The following is an 18004-nucleotide window of genomic DNA, read 5'->3' on the forward strand; positions in this document are numbered from 1 at the left end:
ATGTCTGTAGGATTTTCACTTGTATGCACCTTTCCTAGCTTTAGTTGTCCCTCTTCCAAAAGAGTGCGTATGAAGTGATATCTCACCTCAATGTGCTTTGTCCTTGAATGAAAGGCTGAGTTCTTCGCAAGATGGATAGCGCTTTGGCTATCATTGTACAAGACACAATTGTCTTGTTTGAATCCAAGCTCTTCTAAGAATCTGTGAAGCCACAGAATTTCTTTGCTTGCCTCCGTCATTGCTACATACTCTGCTTCCGTGGTAGAAAGTGAAACCACTTTCTGCAGCTTTGAAGCCCAACTTACTGTTGTGCCTCCAATCGTGAACACATAGCCAGTAGTGCTCCTTCGAGTATCTTTGTCACCTGCCATATCTGCATCAGCATACCCTTCTAGAAAAATATCACTTCCTCCAAAATACAAAGCATTTGTTGTTGTCCCTTTTAGATACCTAAGTATCCACTTCACAGCTTGCCAATGCTCTTTACGTGGGTTGTCCATGAACCTACTCACAACTCCCAGTGCATGTGCAATGTCTGGCCTTGTCCAGACCATAGCATACATTAGAAAACCTACCACTGCAGCATATGGAACTTTAGACATATAGGCTATCTCCTCTTGTGTCTTTGGACACATATCCTTCGTTAGTTTAAAATGACCAGCCAAAGGTGTAGAAACTGGTTTTGCATTTTGCATTGCAAACCTTTCTAGTACCTTCTTGATGTAATCTTCTTGAGATAGCTTTATTGTCTTCTTCGTCCTGTCCCTTGATATTTTCATACCAAGTATCCTCTTTGCAGCACCTAAATCTTTCATTGAAAAAGATTTGGACAGCTCCTCTTTTAGGTCTTTGATGTCCTGCATGTTAGCACTTGCAATCAACATGTCATCAACATACAACATTAGGATGATGAATTTCCCATCTCCCAAATTCTCCGTGTAGACGCAGTGATCCGAGTTGCATCTTGTGAATCCATGATCCAACATCCATCGATCAAACTTCAAATACCATTGTCTTTATGCTTGCTTTAAACCATACAAGCTCTTCTTTAATCTGCAAACCATTTTCTCCTTACCTTTTACTTCATACCCCTTTGGTTGAAGCATGTAGATTTCCTCCTCTAAGCCACCGTGAGGGAATGCCATATTTACATCCATTTGCTCGAGATTTAGATCATGAGCAGCCACAAGGCTTAAGACAAGCTTAATTGAGTTCATTTTTACAACAGGAGAAAATATTTCATTAGTGTCAATACCTTTCTTTTGAGAAAAACCTTTTACCACAAGCCTAGATTTGTACCTTTTCTTCCCACCTTCTTCTTCCTTTAGCTTGTACACCCATTTGTTTTGAAGTGCCCGCTTACCTTTAGGAAACTCAACCAACTCCCATGTTTGGTTGCGATGTAGTGAGTCCATCTCCACTTGCATGCTCTTCGTCCATTCTTCTTTGGATTCATGTTGCATAGCTTCTTCATATGATTCCGGCTCTCCAGAATCTGAGATCAAGAGATGGTTGAAGGAAGGAACAAACCTTTCTGGAGGTCTACTTGCTCTTGTAGATCTTCGGGGAATAGGTTGAGGCTCCTCATTTGGTTGACGTTGTTGCACATTGTCACCGTTTGCAGTCCTTGAGTCTTCACCGTCCTCAAGCTCCATGTACTCATCACCTGTTTCTTTTGTTTGTTTTCTTTCCAAGTAATCTTTGTACATATTTTGTTCGTTAAAAATTACATCCCTACTCCTTAAGATTTTACCATCTTCAGGATTCCATAGGCGATACCCAAAGTCTCCTTCTCCATAGCCAATGAAGAAACACTTTTTGGACTTTGCATCTAACTTTGATCTTAGGCTTCTATCTATGTGCATGAAAGCCTCACACCCAAACACTTTGAGAAATGCATAATTCACCGGTTTACCTGTCCATGCCTCTTCTGGAACTCCCCCATCCAATGCCGTTGAGGGTGACCGATCGATTAAGTACAAAGACGTACTTACAACTTCCGCCCAAAGCTCAAGCGGTAGGCCTGCATGTAGCCGCATGCTTCGTGCTCGTTCCATGATTGTCCTGTTCATCCTTTCCGAAATCCCATTTTGTTGAGGTGTCCTTGGGGTTGTCCTTTGCCTCCGAATGCCATTGCTAGCACAAAAGCTTTCAAAAGCTTGGCTGCAATATTCGCATCCATTGTCGGATCTGAGGCATTTAACCTTGGTACCTGTTTCATTCTCCACAAAGGCTTTCCACCTTTGAAATATGGAAAATACATCGGATTTATTCTTCATGACATAAACCCATGTTTTTCTAGTCGCATCGTCTATGAATGTTACATAGTACAATGAGCCACCAAGTGATGGTGTACTTGCAGGACCCCAAACATCAAAATGAACCAACTCAAGTTTTTTATTTTTTCTTTCATTTCCTGATTTTTGAAATTTTACCCTCTTTTGTTTACCATAAACACAATCTTCACAGAACTCTAAGTCCACTTCTTTCAAACCTGGTAGAAGCTTCTTTGTTTGAAGGATTTGCATTCCTTTGGCACTCATATGCCCAAGTCGGTAGTGCCACACCACACTGTCAACTTCTGTAGTTGCTGCACAAGCTGAAGGTTGCGTGCTAACAGTACACAAGTAAAGTGTACCGACTTTTTCACCCTTGGCAACCACCAAAGATCCCTTTGAGATCTTCCACCGTTTTTTTTCGAATGCAATGTTGTGACCTTCATCGTCCAATTGTCCTGTAGAGATCAAATTTTTGCGAAGAGAAGGAACATGCCTAACATCTTTAAGCTTCCATTCATTTCCATTAGCAGTTTTGACAGAAACTGTACCTTTGCCGACAATCTCACAAGCTTCATCATCTCCAAGTATACATGCCCAAAATTACCTTTGGTGTAGTCTTGGAAATGTTGCTTGTGTGGTGTCGCATGGAATGAAGCCCCGGAATCTACTATCCAGGAATTAGACACATTGTCTAATGAGAGAATTAGAGCATCTTGCTCTACTTTACCTGCCACATTGGCCTCCGATGTTGGCTTGTTGTCTTGAGACTCTGTCTCCTTCTTCTTCTTGGACCAGCAATCCTTCTTGACGTGGCCCTTCTTGCCGCAATTCCAACATTCAAGAACTGACTTTGTGCGTGACTTGCTCCGCCTTGAGCGATCACGACCCTTTTGGTTTTTGAACCTCTCCTTAAGCCTTCCTCTTGTTTCCACTGATAGTGCAGCACTTGATGATTCTCCTGTGCTTCTCCTTCGCATTTCCTCGCTTAGGAGAACACCCACAACATCATCAAACTTAAGAGTATTTGTGCCAGAGATAGAATTACGTACAGCCATCACAAGGCTGTCCCAACTATCCGGTAGAGATGATAGTATAAGGAGAGCTCGCACTTCGTCATCAAAATTGATTTTCACTGATCGAAGTTGACTTATGTTTGTGTTAAAGTCATTTAGGTGTTCTGCAACTGAACCATTCTCTGCCATCTTTAGATTGAACAAGCGCTTCATAAGAAATACCTTATTGGATGCCGATGGTTTCTCGTAGAAGTCGTCAAGTGACTTCATCAAGTCCTCCGTGGTCTTCATCTCCGAAACATTGAAGGCCACCGTTGACGCCAAGCTTAACCAGATTGTTCCCAGTGCCTTTCAATCAAGGACAATCCATGCTTCATCTGCCATTGTTGCGGGCTTCTTCACAAGACCTCCTAGTGGCAAATAGAGGTCCTTCTGGTAGAGATAGTCTTCAATCTGCATCTTCCAATGTTGGTAGTTTTTGCCGTTGAACTTCTCAATCTTGAGCTTCCCTTCCTCCGCCATAACTCCCACTCAATTCACGGAATCCTTTCCTTGAGATAATTTAGCTACGAGCAAACCTTGCTCTGATACCAGTTGTTAGGAAATAAGACGTAGCTAAATAGATAATTGAGTAGATTACTTAATGGAGAGAGACAGATTTATATACACGAGATTATAGAGTAGAGAGAGAGAGAGAGAGTACACACGATATACGTGGTTCACCCAATGTAGGCTACGTCCACGGGAAAGCAGCCACTCAATGGCTTTAGTACTTCAAAACAAGAAGTAGTTTACAAAGGGATTATACCCTTAATGGAGCTCCCGCCTTGCTTCACTCTCACCACCTCACACTCACCTTGTTGCATCAACTTCACACTATGAAATGTGTGTAGAAATGGCCTCCTTTTATAGGCCAAAAGGGCTGCCCTCTCTTATGAGAGACAGCCATGTGTAGCCACCCTTGTGAGAATAAGTCCAAATCGGACCCTCCAATCCGCCCATGTGTGGCCGCCCTTGAGAAGACAAGTCCGCTTTTGAATTCGGCCACTAGCCATTGAATTCGGCCACCGGCCATCGGCCATTGACTTCCGACCACCGGCCATCGGCCATTGACTACCGGCCACCGGCCATTGGCCATTGACTACCGACCACCGGCCAACCGACCGGTTGTTTTCCGACCACTTTCCAGCCGCCGTCCGGCCATAATATTCCGGCGAAAAAAAAAGTCTCGGGGACGTCCGCCCCCCAGGGCTTTAAAGTTGCCCCTAATTCTTATCCGTGAAAATTTTGGCTTCCGGTGAGTGATTTTCCTTCATGCACGATGGCTTCTCCTCATAATGGGGGCCTTACAAATGTGCGCTTTTACCACAGAAAATTACAAGGGTAAATCAGGCTCCATACTTAACACTCATGTGGGAGAGGAGAGATGAAAAATTCTTCTTTGTCAACATAGCTTTGGACATGAAGTCTCAACTTCCCAATAAGGGAGTAACAGAGGCTTGCTGTCCCTTGAAAGCTGTGTCTGCAATTATAGTATCTCCCATCTCAAAAGCTTGAATGCCCAAAAGGTGGCCAACTCCGTTGATATGAAGTTGTGAGTAGAGCTAGGGTCAAACAAGATGAAGGCATCATGCTTCCTTACTTTTTCCCAAGCCTAGGAGAGAAATGAGCCTTTGCAATGAGTATCCTCTTTCGGAGCTTCAACCATGGAAGCTCTAGGAGTGTCATTGCGTACATTTCTTTTGGGGCAAGAATGATAACCATGTCCTTTCTCCCCACACTTAAAGCATTTATGGTCTTTATGAAAGGTCTCTAATTCTTTGAGAGAGAGCTTATTTTTATCTTTGTAAGCTCCTTTCTCCTTGGCCTTGTTGTTGTTGGTGTTGGCTTTGAAAGAGTTTTGAGCATTGCTCTTTCCTTTAGCTTCATTTTGATCCTTGTTTTCCATGGGCTTGAAATTTCTTATCGCCCCTATTGGAAATTAATCCTTGAAGCAACCATAGTGTAGTGGATGGCTATGGTGATAGTGCTAGGCCGTTGTGAGTTGACATACTCGGCCATTTCTTAAGGTAATAGCACACAAATCTGTTGCTTTTGTTCGGAGAAGTCCATCCTTTGAAAGACTGTAGCTTTGAGATTTAAATCCCAAAACTTGTCTACATATTTGTGGATAGACTCGTTGAAGATCAGCTTCAAGCTTCGCCATTCGGTAAGCACTTTGTCCTTTGCATTGACTGCAAGGAATTGCTTCATGATGGAAACTCGTAGAGTTTTCCATGTCTTTGGGGCCTTGCCATTGCCATGAAGGCTAGCCCACCATTGAGGAGTAGATTTTTGGAAGTGCACAGCTACATGGTGTAGCTTGGAGGACTCCGTGAAGCCCTTGTCTCCAAGGGCCGCATCAAATTGTTGGGTGAAGGCCAATACTTTGTCTGTGGCACCAAAGGTGCCATCATAGGTGAGAAAAGAGATACTCTTTCCTCCCTTTTTGAACTTCTTGAGCTATTGTGATTCCTCTTTGAACGTCTTCATGGAGCCACATCTTTATAGGAACTTAGGGACTTGCTTCTTTCTTGTTCTTTGGATTCCTCCTCTCTTATGGGAGAGAATATTCTTTTGGGAGTCTCATCAAGAGGCCTCCTAAACTCTCTCTCCTCTTGGAGAGGAAGGTAAATCCCCTAAGCACGATGTTGTTGGGTAACTTCGGCTTGCAAAGTAGGGTTGCCCATAGCTTGATGCAACCTAGTACAAAGGTAATTGATAAACATGGGGGAATCATCATTAGCACCTTCATGTGCAAAATCAAAGTTATCAATGTTCATTCTACTCTCTTGGTTATTGTGTGCCATGCTAATTATACTTATGTGTTTACTTAGTGTATCCTTTGGGAATTCAAAACCTTAGTTGCTACTTCTCTTAGCCTTTGAAAATAAGCACTTAAGTATCTACACCCACGGCTCAAATTGGTTAATTATAGAGAGTAGTGGGATGGTTCTAACATAGCAGAATTGCCGAAGGATAGCTCCTTTTGGAATTCTTATGACTCAATAATGGTAAAGCCATAGGCAATTCTAAACAGACCCAATTATTAAGACCAAAGCTCTCAAGGTGTGCACCATATCCCACATAGTGGGCTCAACAGAACCGATAATAGATCCCAGTCTCACTTACCTTAATATAATTAACAAAATCAACCATTTATAGGCTACTTAAGGACTTCTCTTCTTAAGCAAGAAAAGAGAAACCAAATGCTTTGATACCAATGTAATGGAAATGGCCTTTGAACTTTGATAATAGCGGAATTAAGAGAATTAAAGTGAGCATTTTTGTGAGATCACTTTGAAAACATAGAGGGTGAACTTAATTGATGGTAGCAACATGAACATAGTACTTAATTAACTTGGCATGAACCATACTTTTTCAAGAGAGATTGTATTAGAGAACATGACAATAGTTGAGGACCGGATTTACTTGGAGCCGGACCCCCCTCCCAAAGGCGTTTGTATTATAGATTCTTCCATCAAAAGAGACTTGAAACAATACAATCTTTGTATTCCTTGTGACCTTGGTGATACTATGAATATGGAAAGCTTCATGCATCACGATCATAACATAAAATTTGCAAAAAGCATTAACTATCCCAAGCCTTAGTCCCAAGGCCTCAAACACCTTTGAAGGTGGAGAGAGCTAGCAAGGAATGAGGGTAGGGAAGAGGAAGAAGAATCATTCATAGGAGAAAGAAATAGTTCCTCACTTATCATCACTCTTCTTGCTTAGGATAGCATAATAGCATAGTAATCAAGATGAAGAAGCTGGTAAGCTTAAGCATTGAAGCATGGCTCTTGGTTGGATTTGCATTCCATAGCCAAGAGTGTTGGTGTAGGCTCTCCACTTCTCAACAAGCTTGGAGAAGGGGATGGAGCTCTTGCACTTTGCACTCCACACAATGAGAGAATGTGTGTGTGTGTGTGTGTGTGTGTGTGTGTGTGTGTGTGTGTGTGTGTGTATACCCCCCTCTCATGCTTGGTCCACACCTCTCTCTCTCTCTCTCTCTCTCTCTCTCTCTCTCGTAATATTTAATTATATATTTTGGTACATGTGTTCTCTTTTTCCTCTTTGAGAGAAAGAACTTAATTATTTATTTTTATGCATCTAAATTCTCATTGGACCCATTTAAATCCTATCCAATAGGATTCAAGCACATCATGAGGGCCACATGTGGAGCATTTTTTGAACATGTTACTTTTACGTTTCTTAAGTCATTTGGTTTGGCATGTGTCTTTTATGTTTCTTAAGTCATTTGGTTTGAATTGAACACTTCAAGCACTTAGTCAATTAAGCATGAAAAACGTTCATGCCTCTTGAGAGTTTATCTTCAAATTTAACACTTCAAGAGCTTGAGTCATTTAAGCATAAAAATCGCCTCAAGCTTTGGGCAAGGTTCCCACAACCACTTTAAGCATCTTAGCACCTCATACTTGTGTAGGATTTTCACTTCAAAGTTAGCCCTAGCTTGCCTAAGGTCAAAGGACTTTTTAACACTAACTTTTGGAGGTTTTAAGGAAGGTAACCTTGAGGTCTTTTAAGCTCCATTAGATGCACGTTGCTCTTTGATAGACTATCTCCTTTTGGACCCCTATTAAGATGTAACCATCTCTCCTCTTGGTCCCTTGGTGAGGAAAATCTAGAAACACTTATTGTACATTGCTCTTTGGTAGACCGTCTCCTTTTGGACCCCTTTTGAGATGCAACCATTTCTCCTTTTGGTCCCCTGTTGAGATAGGTCTAGAAGCACATATCTATATCCTAACTCTTGTTTCCCTTTTATCTTTCCATATTAAATGATCAGTTTAGTATGAGGAAATCATTTGGTAAAGTAGATATTAAATTTTATGACAATTGTTGAGGATATGCGTATCCACCGTGAGTGCGCTGGTGCAACCAAAGTGTGTCAACCATAGCAGAGGAGGGCACAAGTAGGTATACATGGGCTAGCAAGTGCATGCATGGGTAGTGAAGCAGGTATGAAATGCAAGTTTGCTAAGGGAGATACTGAAGTGTATAACATAAGTGCTTGACGAGTGGAGCATGTAGGTCTTTACGGATCGACAATCGGAGTCTCGATTACCAAGATACAGGCCTTTGAAGTTCAGCAAGGGCTAATTCTGAGCCAGTTTGGTCGCATGGGAAAGTGTGACATCTGAGGTGTTTTGAATCTTTCCAAGGTTTAAGGAGGTAAAGAATAGTGTATGGAGCTCGCCAAAAGAGGCGGCTAGGTTGAAGTATATGTCAGTTGAAGATGAGGCAGTGCCAGATGATTTTCATGGGTTTTTGGACCGATAGTTGGAAAGCCTGGCAAAGTCCAAGTGTGGACAAGATGGTGGAGTTTGAGGTCAACAATGTGGAGTTTCAAGTGTGCTTTGCAGCTCGGGCATTGGACCGGTGAGCAGTAAATAGCAAGGCCTTGAAGATGGGGGGGAAAGACAACCTTTTTGGTTGAAGGTTGGATTGAAAGGTTGGACTGGGCATTGGACCGGTGAGCAATAAATAGCAAGGCCTTGAAGATGGGGGGGAAAGACAACCTTTTTGGTGGTTTTTGGAAGCTATTGGGAAGTTTGGAGGGTTGGGTTAATATGGAACTGCCACGTGGTAGAGGAAACAACCCACATGCAAATGCGTGGCCAGGAAGCAAAGACTATGAATCCTACAACATGAGGGCCATTTGGAGTGTAGGTTGGAGTGAGAGTTCTTGGAGCTTTGGCCATGGTGTGAGTGCATGGGTGTTGCACGGGTGTGAACTGGCGGCCTTGCTGGCATGCAGCGTCGTTTGTGGTTGTAATCAATGGAGGTGGGATCACTGTCTAGTGTTGGTGTGGTCGACATTTGGTAGGAGATATTGTGTGATGATGTGGCAATTGTCTACGGGCCCCTTCCTACAGCTCCTCCAAGGGCCAACATCTTAATTGAAGGGGGGGGTTCCTATAAGCCTTGTCGTGGCACCGTGACAACCATGGTGAGGCTAGAAGGGGCTTCACATGTAGTGCATTGAGAGAGAGAAAGGATAAGACTTTTTGAGGTGTCCATCCATGCAATGTATGCTAAAAGTGTTGTGCCAAGTGTGTGGGATGGATAGGATTTACCAAAATGAGCTCAAGAGAGTTGCACAAGTAGGATGGACCAAAATTTCTATTTATTTTTTTGGTTCTGTCACCTCCTATAAGAGAAGTTTTTGAAAAATGTAAGGCACTTTTGGCCGTTTGGTCTTTTGTTGGAGGGCTATGGTCGATTGGGGGCTTTTGAGCCATGGTGTCTATGCGGATCCATGAGGGCTTCTGGGTTGGTGATTTTGGTGCTCTTTGATGTGTGTGCTAAGGGAGCCTTTTGTATATGGTTGTTTTGAGCAAAGTGAAGTCATTGTTGCATTTTTGGTGTTGTTTTGCCCTTTCCCCTTCTCTTCTCTGCTATTGTACGTGTGTTTTTAGGCATGTGTTTCCAGGTGTGCCCCCCGAGGGTGTGTCGTGCAAAGAGAGAAAACGAGAGGTGTTGCGTGTGTGGAAGGTTGTGAATAAAGTAATGCAGAGTGAGTGGGTTTGTTTGTGGTGTTGCAGCGACTGTGTGCATCAAGGTTGTGTGCAAACGGTGGTTTGCTTGCTGATTTGTGGTGTTTTGAGAGTGATTTCTAGTGGATAGGGGCATTGTGGAGCCCTGGCATTTTTGTGTGTGTTGGGTGTGCCCCCTTTCCATCTTCTAATGCCCGCTCAGAGGAGTGGTCCGATGGCTCCTGTTTGAAGTTGAAAGTAGTGTTTGAAGCCGAAAAATTGTTGGCGGTTTGTTGAGTGAAATGTGTAGTGGTCAGATTTAAGGTTGGCAAAGATAATGGAGCCAATCATTGGCCCCATTTTTATAGGTGTTGAAGACCTTGAAGATTGGGTAGGAGATTTTGAGCTAAATATATTGTCGATGCATATGGTGAAAAATGTGAAAAATGTGAAAAAATTGCAGACGATATCACTGTTGATGTGTGGACGTGCAAAGGTCTGGTTTCATGGTCTAAAGATTGGTGATTGAAGTTCATGGTAGGAGCTACAGAATCAATTTCTTAGGTGGTTTCGAAAGGTGATTTCTCCAACGAAAGCAGGTGCAAAGCTAAGGGCGATGTGCCAAGATGTAAGTAAAAAGTTTTCAGTTTTTCTTGAGAAATTTGAATCTTGTTGGAAGCAGTTAAAGGCTGCCTACGGGGTGTAAAGGCAACCAATACTTCAAGTTGTTGAAGTTCCTTGACTACTTGCATCCAATGGTTAAAGAAAAGGTGGAGTTTGGTGCACATACCTATGAAGATATGGTGCATTTGGCCAAAGTGAAGAGTAGAAAGATGAAGTGAAAGCTGGAGTTGGGGTTGCTAAGGCCTATGGATTATGTGCATGTGGCGGTGACAGTGTGTCCCATGGTTCAACCACAGGGGGTGTCAGTTTTTCAAAGTGCAGAAGCTGTTGAGGTAAAGCCAATGGTCAATTATGCTCCTTGGAAGTTTCTTATTTTTAGTGTGCCTATGCCCATGGTGGACGAGCTTGTCAAAGAGAATGAGCATTCCATGGAAGAGAACCTATGTGTTGAAGAGCTAGCCGATATCAAGTCTCAAGAGCAGAATGAAGAGGTAAAAGGGCCTATTTTCATAGAGGTTGTGCATGAGAAGGTAGGAGGGTGTGGCCATGTTGCAGATCCCGAGAGGATGGAAGTGGATGAGGAGTATGTGTAGAGCCAAGAGGATGGTCAAGTGTTCGTGGAGCAACAAGAGGATGAAGATTGAGATACAGACTTGACATATGGTGATGATGATGAAGACACAAGCTTGAGCTTTTAGAAGACAAGCAAGGGGGATAGAGCGAATGAGTCCACATCCTATGGTGAGAAGATGTATTCCGAAGAGTCTGTGGTGGTAAGAGTGAAGCTACCTTGTTGTGTGTCTGATAATATGGTGATCGGCAATGTGAAAGAAGAGGAGGTTGAAGTGCCAAGGCTTGTCAATGTGGATATGCAATCAAACAGGGCATGCAACACTATGTTGATGGCCATGCTCATGAGGGTTGTGATAGAGAGTGCTTTAGTTGTGTAGTTGGTTCACAGCTTTGTAGAAAAGGGCAAGGCCTCATCTATGGATAGCCAAGCTGGCCTATAAGATCGACAAGAAGATAGCAATGAAGTGGAAACCAAGGGAGTTGGGCACTTTCCCTATGCTCATGATGTGTTGAATGCTAAACAAAGGGAGATCCTGAAATGTATGGCATAATTTCTTGAAGAGTGGAGTGTGTAGGTCTTTACGGATTGACACAATCAGAATCTCAGTGGCCAAGATACATGCCTTTGAAGTTTAGTGGGGGCTAGTTCTGAACCATTTTGGTCGCATTGGAAAGTATGTCATCTGATGTGTTTTGAATCTTACTAAGGCTTGCAAAGGTAAATGACAATGTATAGAGCTAGCCGAAAGAGACACCTCCTCACTCAAGGCTATGGGTGCAAAGTTATAGCAGGTTGAAATTTGTGTTAGTTGACGACGAGATAGTGCCACATGATTTTCACGGGTGTTTGGATCAACGGTTGGAGAGCCTGCCAAAGTCAAAGTGCCACCAAGATGGTGGAGTTTGAGGTCGGCAATGTGGAGTTTCAAGTGTGCTTTGTGGCCTGGGTGCTGGACCGGTGAGCACTAAACAACAAGGCCTTGAAGATGGGGGGCAAAGACAACCTTTTTGGTGGTTTTATGAAGCTATTCATAAGTTTGGAGGGTTGGGTTAACGTGGAACTGCCACATGGCAGAGGAAACAACCCACATGCAAAGGCATGATCAGGAAGCGAAGGCTATAAATCTTAGAGCACGAGGGCCATTTGGAGTGTAGGTTGGAGTGAGAGCTCTTGGAGCTTTGGCCATGGTGTGAGCGTGTGGGTGCCATCTTTGAGAGAACATTCCCTCATTTACAGATTTGGTGTCCTTTCTAATTGTGGAAGAGAATGAACTTGAGGAAGACTCATCTAAGCAGGGTGGAAACTATTTTGACAAAGGAAGAGATAGGGGACATGGTGCAGGTCATGGATGAGGCTGAGGAAGAGGCAACCACCAAGCACAATAACATAATAACAACCAGGGTCAGAATATAGGTGGTTGAGAAAACTTTCAAGGTAGGGGAAGTCCAAGAGGTCGTGGAAATGCGGAGTGCAATAATATAGGTCAACAAAGAAATGAAAAATAATTATGTGTTTACTAGCAAGAATGTGGATAATGTTGAAAATAGGGTTGTAGGGAAACACACAGATCTTGGAGAAGACGAAGGAAGCTCAAGTCACACAACAGAGAGTAGTATTTCTTGGTGTGCAATGGAAAGGTAAGATAGACCTAGAGTGATGTGCATATATACAATGCGTGGGGAAAAAGACCTCCTAGTGAGGGAAAAAATACCACGACGGTCCTAACTGTGTTCACACACATCACTACCACATGCATATGGTAAAAAATCCACCTTGGATGTGATGAACAAGAGCTGGCACATAGAGTGTAGGGAAGTGCCATGCCTTGAGGACACGATCAGACCACAAAGGGGAGTAACCCAAATCTTTGCCGAAAGCTTCTAACTTCTCATGAGACAATGCCTTTGTGAAAAGATCTACGCGGTTGTCCTGTTGTGCGCTTTGCCGCACATGTCGGAGGTTGGGAACTTACCAAAACACCATGTGCAAGCCATGAATGGTTGCAAGCACACAACTAGACAGTCCTAGCAAGCTCAAAGGGGCAATGGTGTGTCACTCACCGCTCAATGCTTTCGTCGTGAAGGATCCTATTCTGTGAGGAAGAAGGAGTTGTCTTCGCTGCCACACTCAACCGCCTCGCCGTTGCCGATGCCTCCGCAATGCTCGATCACTCTCTCTCTCTCTCTCTCTCTCTCTCTCTCTCTCTCTCTCTCTCTCTCTCTCTCAAGCACACACACACACACACACACATGTGAGCACACAAAGGAGAAGAAGATAGAGGTAGAGGAAGAACACTTCTTAGAATGTACCTCAAAGAATGAGGATTTTAGGTCAAAATGGACCTTTTATAACAATCTGACCCATTCACACATGGATGCCCACAGTGGCCGCTCATAGTAAAAATCATGTAAAAATGGGATAAGTGGTGTGCCTCACAAGCCGGTCCATGACTCAAATAAATGACAAGGCATCCGTCGAAGGTGATAGGGTGTTCGTGAGGGCTAACATGCCCCCCTTCCTGATGTAGATTCCATCCTTGGAAGCTATTGAGATGAAGCCCGTTCATCGATGTGGAAGAGCATCTAAGATTGAATGTCCTTAGCTTTCTTCAAACACTACAAAATCAACCAAAATTGGCACAGTAATTGCATTCTCAGATACAATTAAAAAGCATCTGCAGTGAGTAGGCACACAAATTCATTGGTAACATAATACTAAACAATTTGTCAGCAAGTAAACATTAAATTGTCAAAAAATAAACAAGTTTGGGATCGCTAATTTAACAATCGAGAGGCACAAGAGGTTAACTATTAATACCATGGGCAAGCTTCTCAATTTTCTCTGGTCAATTAAGCTGTTTAATCATGAGAGCAAAGTATTTCATGTCCAAGGGCTGACTAAAGGCTATACCTAGAAGACCTTCTAGTTAAGCTACAATAAAAGAAATTGCTTTATGAAATCATCACCTAAATTATTCCCTTTGTTTGACCCCCAAAGTGTTTTCCACATTGATTCAATTCATTGACCTGTGTGCTCATTTTGTATGTCTTGGGCTTTTTCCTTTTCAAAGAAAAGCACCCACATTGAGAACCTCTAGGACTCTAGTACCATAGGCAAACATGTGAGTGAAGTACCAAATTAACATTTTACATTGTTGACACTTTTGTTTTTTATTTGTTTGTTTTTCATTGCCTTTTAATTTTGTAACTTTGGGAGGTCATATTGACACTGTCACCCTCCCCAAGCTCATCACAATAGTAAACTCCCTTTATAATAGTTAAACTAAGGTTGATAGGGATTAAGCCCACTAGAAAGCACTAGTACATTGCACACAATGCTTTCTAAATGGGATTAAGAACCTAAAGTAACCATTAACAATTAGTAAGGCATTTCCTATGGTATTAAGGGAAGATTTCTAACACCTATCTTGGTCAAACTAGCTTATTCAAACTGCTTGATTCTTAAACCTAGACAAGGGATAATGACATAAAATTATATTGAATCTAATGTTTTATACTAACCAAATTTGATGAATATTATGCTACCAATCACAATTAAAGCAGACAAACATCGATGCTAAAAAGAAACAAGAGGCAATGATAAATGGACAAGAAATGCCTATTTGTGTTGATGATCGTGCTCAATTCGAAGAGTGAACTAGACAAGGATTGCATGAAGCTCAAAATCCCAACAACTACAATGCATTCCTACACACACTAGAAAACACAGGAATACCTCTAGGAGGCACATCAGTGGGAAGAGGCAATGGTACTTTTATTGAACACATGAAAACAACATAAGGAACCCTAAGCTAATTATTTGCACCCTCCTAGAGAGTCAAGGGAACAGGATATTGAATAGATGGACGCGTAGCCCTAGGTCTAAACCCCTATCCTCATCATCATCAATAAAAACAAAGTCATCATCCGTGAGACCATACGTGCCATCCGTGTAATCATGTAAATCTTCCTCATCATTAGAGGCACAAATGTTCACTAGGAATGTCACTAGACATCTATAGTCATCTTAGTCAAAAGGGTAAGCGTGTGCAATTGAAGAGACGTTCTCTACTAAGTAGGGATCAGTCGTGGTCAAGAGACGCATCAGCCATTCTAATTCCTCAAAATTCTTCTCACATGCTAGTGTATCTACCAAATCCCATTCACATGCAAGCACCGGGTAGACTATGTGAAACACTTGTGAAAAGTAAAGAGGGTACCTCTCACCCAAGGTAGGAGTGGATGACTCTAGCGTACTAGCCATATCTGTACACACAGAAAGATTTTGATTAGTGTGCAAATATTATAAGGGTCATGTCAAAAGGTCGTTTCCTTGTGGATAATGTGTTTTTATTATTTTTGGGTCTTGTACTAGAATTTGTAGGTTTCCATATTTTTGTTTGGTAGCTCTTGCTCTTTTACTTTTTTTATTTTATTTTTCTTGAGTATAGGGCTATTATATACATTCCCTAAGATTGGGAGATTGAGAGGCCAGGGAGGAAGGTTAAGAGGGAAGCAAGTGAATGATGGATGTCAGCAAACACTCCCCGCTTCCTTGGGTAGATCATACCTTTTGCAACAATGTCGACACCTTTTGAAATCAATTGTTCCAAGTTGTTATGGGTGAAGACTTTGACCATTAGTTTTCGATCGCCCTAGGAATTTCATCTAGTTATAAGTGTGGTAAGGTACTCTCCCTTGATTTTATTTGCAATATTGTTGTAGGTGGTGAACTTACAATGGGAGGTGCAAATTCTTTCTTGTTTGTATGGATATTTACAATGGTAGGTGGAGGTTGTGTCGAAGCTTGTGTTTCTATTGAACAACTACATGAAGAGCAAGAAGCTTCATTTTTATTTTCTATAATTGAGCCGATCAAAACAAGTCGTTCTCGCTTAGGTCTAGCTCCGGATCAGGTGTATAGTGTTCTGTGATCTTTCCCTTCCCATTATCTTCAATTGGATGTATTGTTACAGGATTTGATTCACATGGGCCTATAGGTGACAATTAAGAACACAATCTACATTTAGGCACCTAAATTTGATCATTCCCTTCATAGTAGCCTTGGACTTCCAATAGTTGTTTAGGAATCCAACGCAATGTCTTCTTATATTTCTTGGAGCAAGTGGGGTGTCTCTTACAAGGCCTCTATTTTTTAGCATCATAAATGGTCGCTAAAGAAGCTTTAGGGACCCATTTGTATGTTTTCTTTGTTATATCATGATGGGTCTTCTGTGTCTCAAGCTTTGTTTCAGCTATAGAAGTTGAAGCTCTAGAGGGTTGGGCTATAGGTACAGATGGTTCAACCTCTTGGACATGTAATGTTTTGGGTTCTATTTCCTCAGGAGGTGGTATCTTAGGGACTATTGCTTGAGTGGCAGGGCTAAGAGTTGATTTTTGTGTCATGACACTCCCAATCCCCCAATCAATAGTGCATTTGGTCGCTATCATCCACGTGCGTCCTAGGTTTATATTACCTTCCATAGTTCTAGCAGGCATGACCAAAAAGTATTGAGCTACAACCCCATTGTCATAACTGACAGAAGTGTGCCAGATTCCAAAAATCGTAGTTTTTTTCTTGTTAATACCCTTGACTTGGATAGTACTCTCAGCTAGAGATGGATTTCCTAACTGACACCACACTCCATATGACAACAGATTATATTTAGCACCCATGTCCAATAAGGCGTTATATAGCACTTTCCCATAGATCCTATTTAGCTCAATAGGGTATTGTAGAGGTGTGTCAGAGTCCAACCAATCATCCTCTATTTGAACATGAAATGCATGTGTAACTCCAAAGTTGGTCTCTCATTGGTGTCTTATATGCTGTTGTTGTTCTTTAGCCTCAACTTGAGCTTGTATCTTTTTCAATTCTACTTGTGCCTTGGCTACCTTTTTTTATGGATGGCACATAGCTCCTCTTGACTTAAAGGATCATAGTATCTTTTAAATTTACTCCCATTGAGGAATCCAATGGTTTCAACTCCATCAAGAGTTTCCACACGAATGGTAGCTTGTGGGGTGATTTTGCATACTCTATATGGTCCTTTTCCCGCACATTTCAACTTTTTCTTCTTGCTTGTTACGCACTCCATACATAAGAAATTTATCCCCAACCTTGACATCCTTGTTCTTTAAATGACAGTCAAACCATTTCTTTCTCCTATCTTTCCTCACTAGTGCATTTTGCACAGCCAATTTTCTTTCTTTATCTAACCTCTCAAGGATATATAAATGATCAACTAAAGGGTTACCATCCCAACCTTCTTGTGAAGCTACCCACATACTAGGAATTACAAACTCCCATGGCATGACTGCTTCTTGGCCATATACCATTCAACATCACATAAGTTAGTCATAGCCAAAGCATAACAATGTGATGCATAAGATGCATGGTGAGAACCTGAACAAGTATGACTCTCGTATGACTAGACAAAGGTGCATCCAATTTACTGTCATGTAAAGTATGCACCATCCATTTTGGAATGCCTCTAGCCTGCTCATTCTCAACCCTTTCCACATCAAGTACATCATGTACATTTGTGTCACTAATAGGATGATCTGTAACATTTTCAAAACCCCCCTGTAGGTTGTACATTTGCCTCATTTGGCAAATTCAAATTTCCACCACTGAAAAGACGCAAACTGTCATAAATGGTATGTAAGCTTACATTATTGTCTCTAGTACTTGACAGCAAAGGCTGAACAAAATCTTACACAAACACAACATCTTGTGACCAAGATACATTTGTCTTTGCAGATGGTATAACCTATAACCTTTTCTCTCAATATTTAACCAACAAAAATGCATTTGACAGCCTTATCATCCAAAAACTTTGCGTTGCATTTGTGGCACTAAAGCATAAGCCAAACATCCAAAAATATGCATGTGATCAATCGATGGTTTTCTATCATGCCATGCTTCATATGGAGTCATAGAGTGCAAAGCTTTTGTAGGACACTTGTTAAGTAC

This window comes from Adiantum capillus-veneris, chromosome 8, assembly GCF_014529385.1.
Source record: "Adiantum capillus-veneris isolate H3 chromosome 8, ASM1452938v2, whole genome shotgun sequence".
Lineage (NCBI taxonomy): Eukaryota > Viridiplantae > Streptophyta > Polypodiopsida > Polypodiales > Pteridaceae > Adiantum > Adiantum capillus-veneris.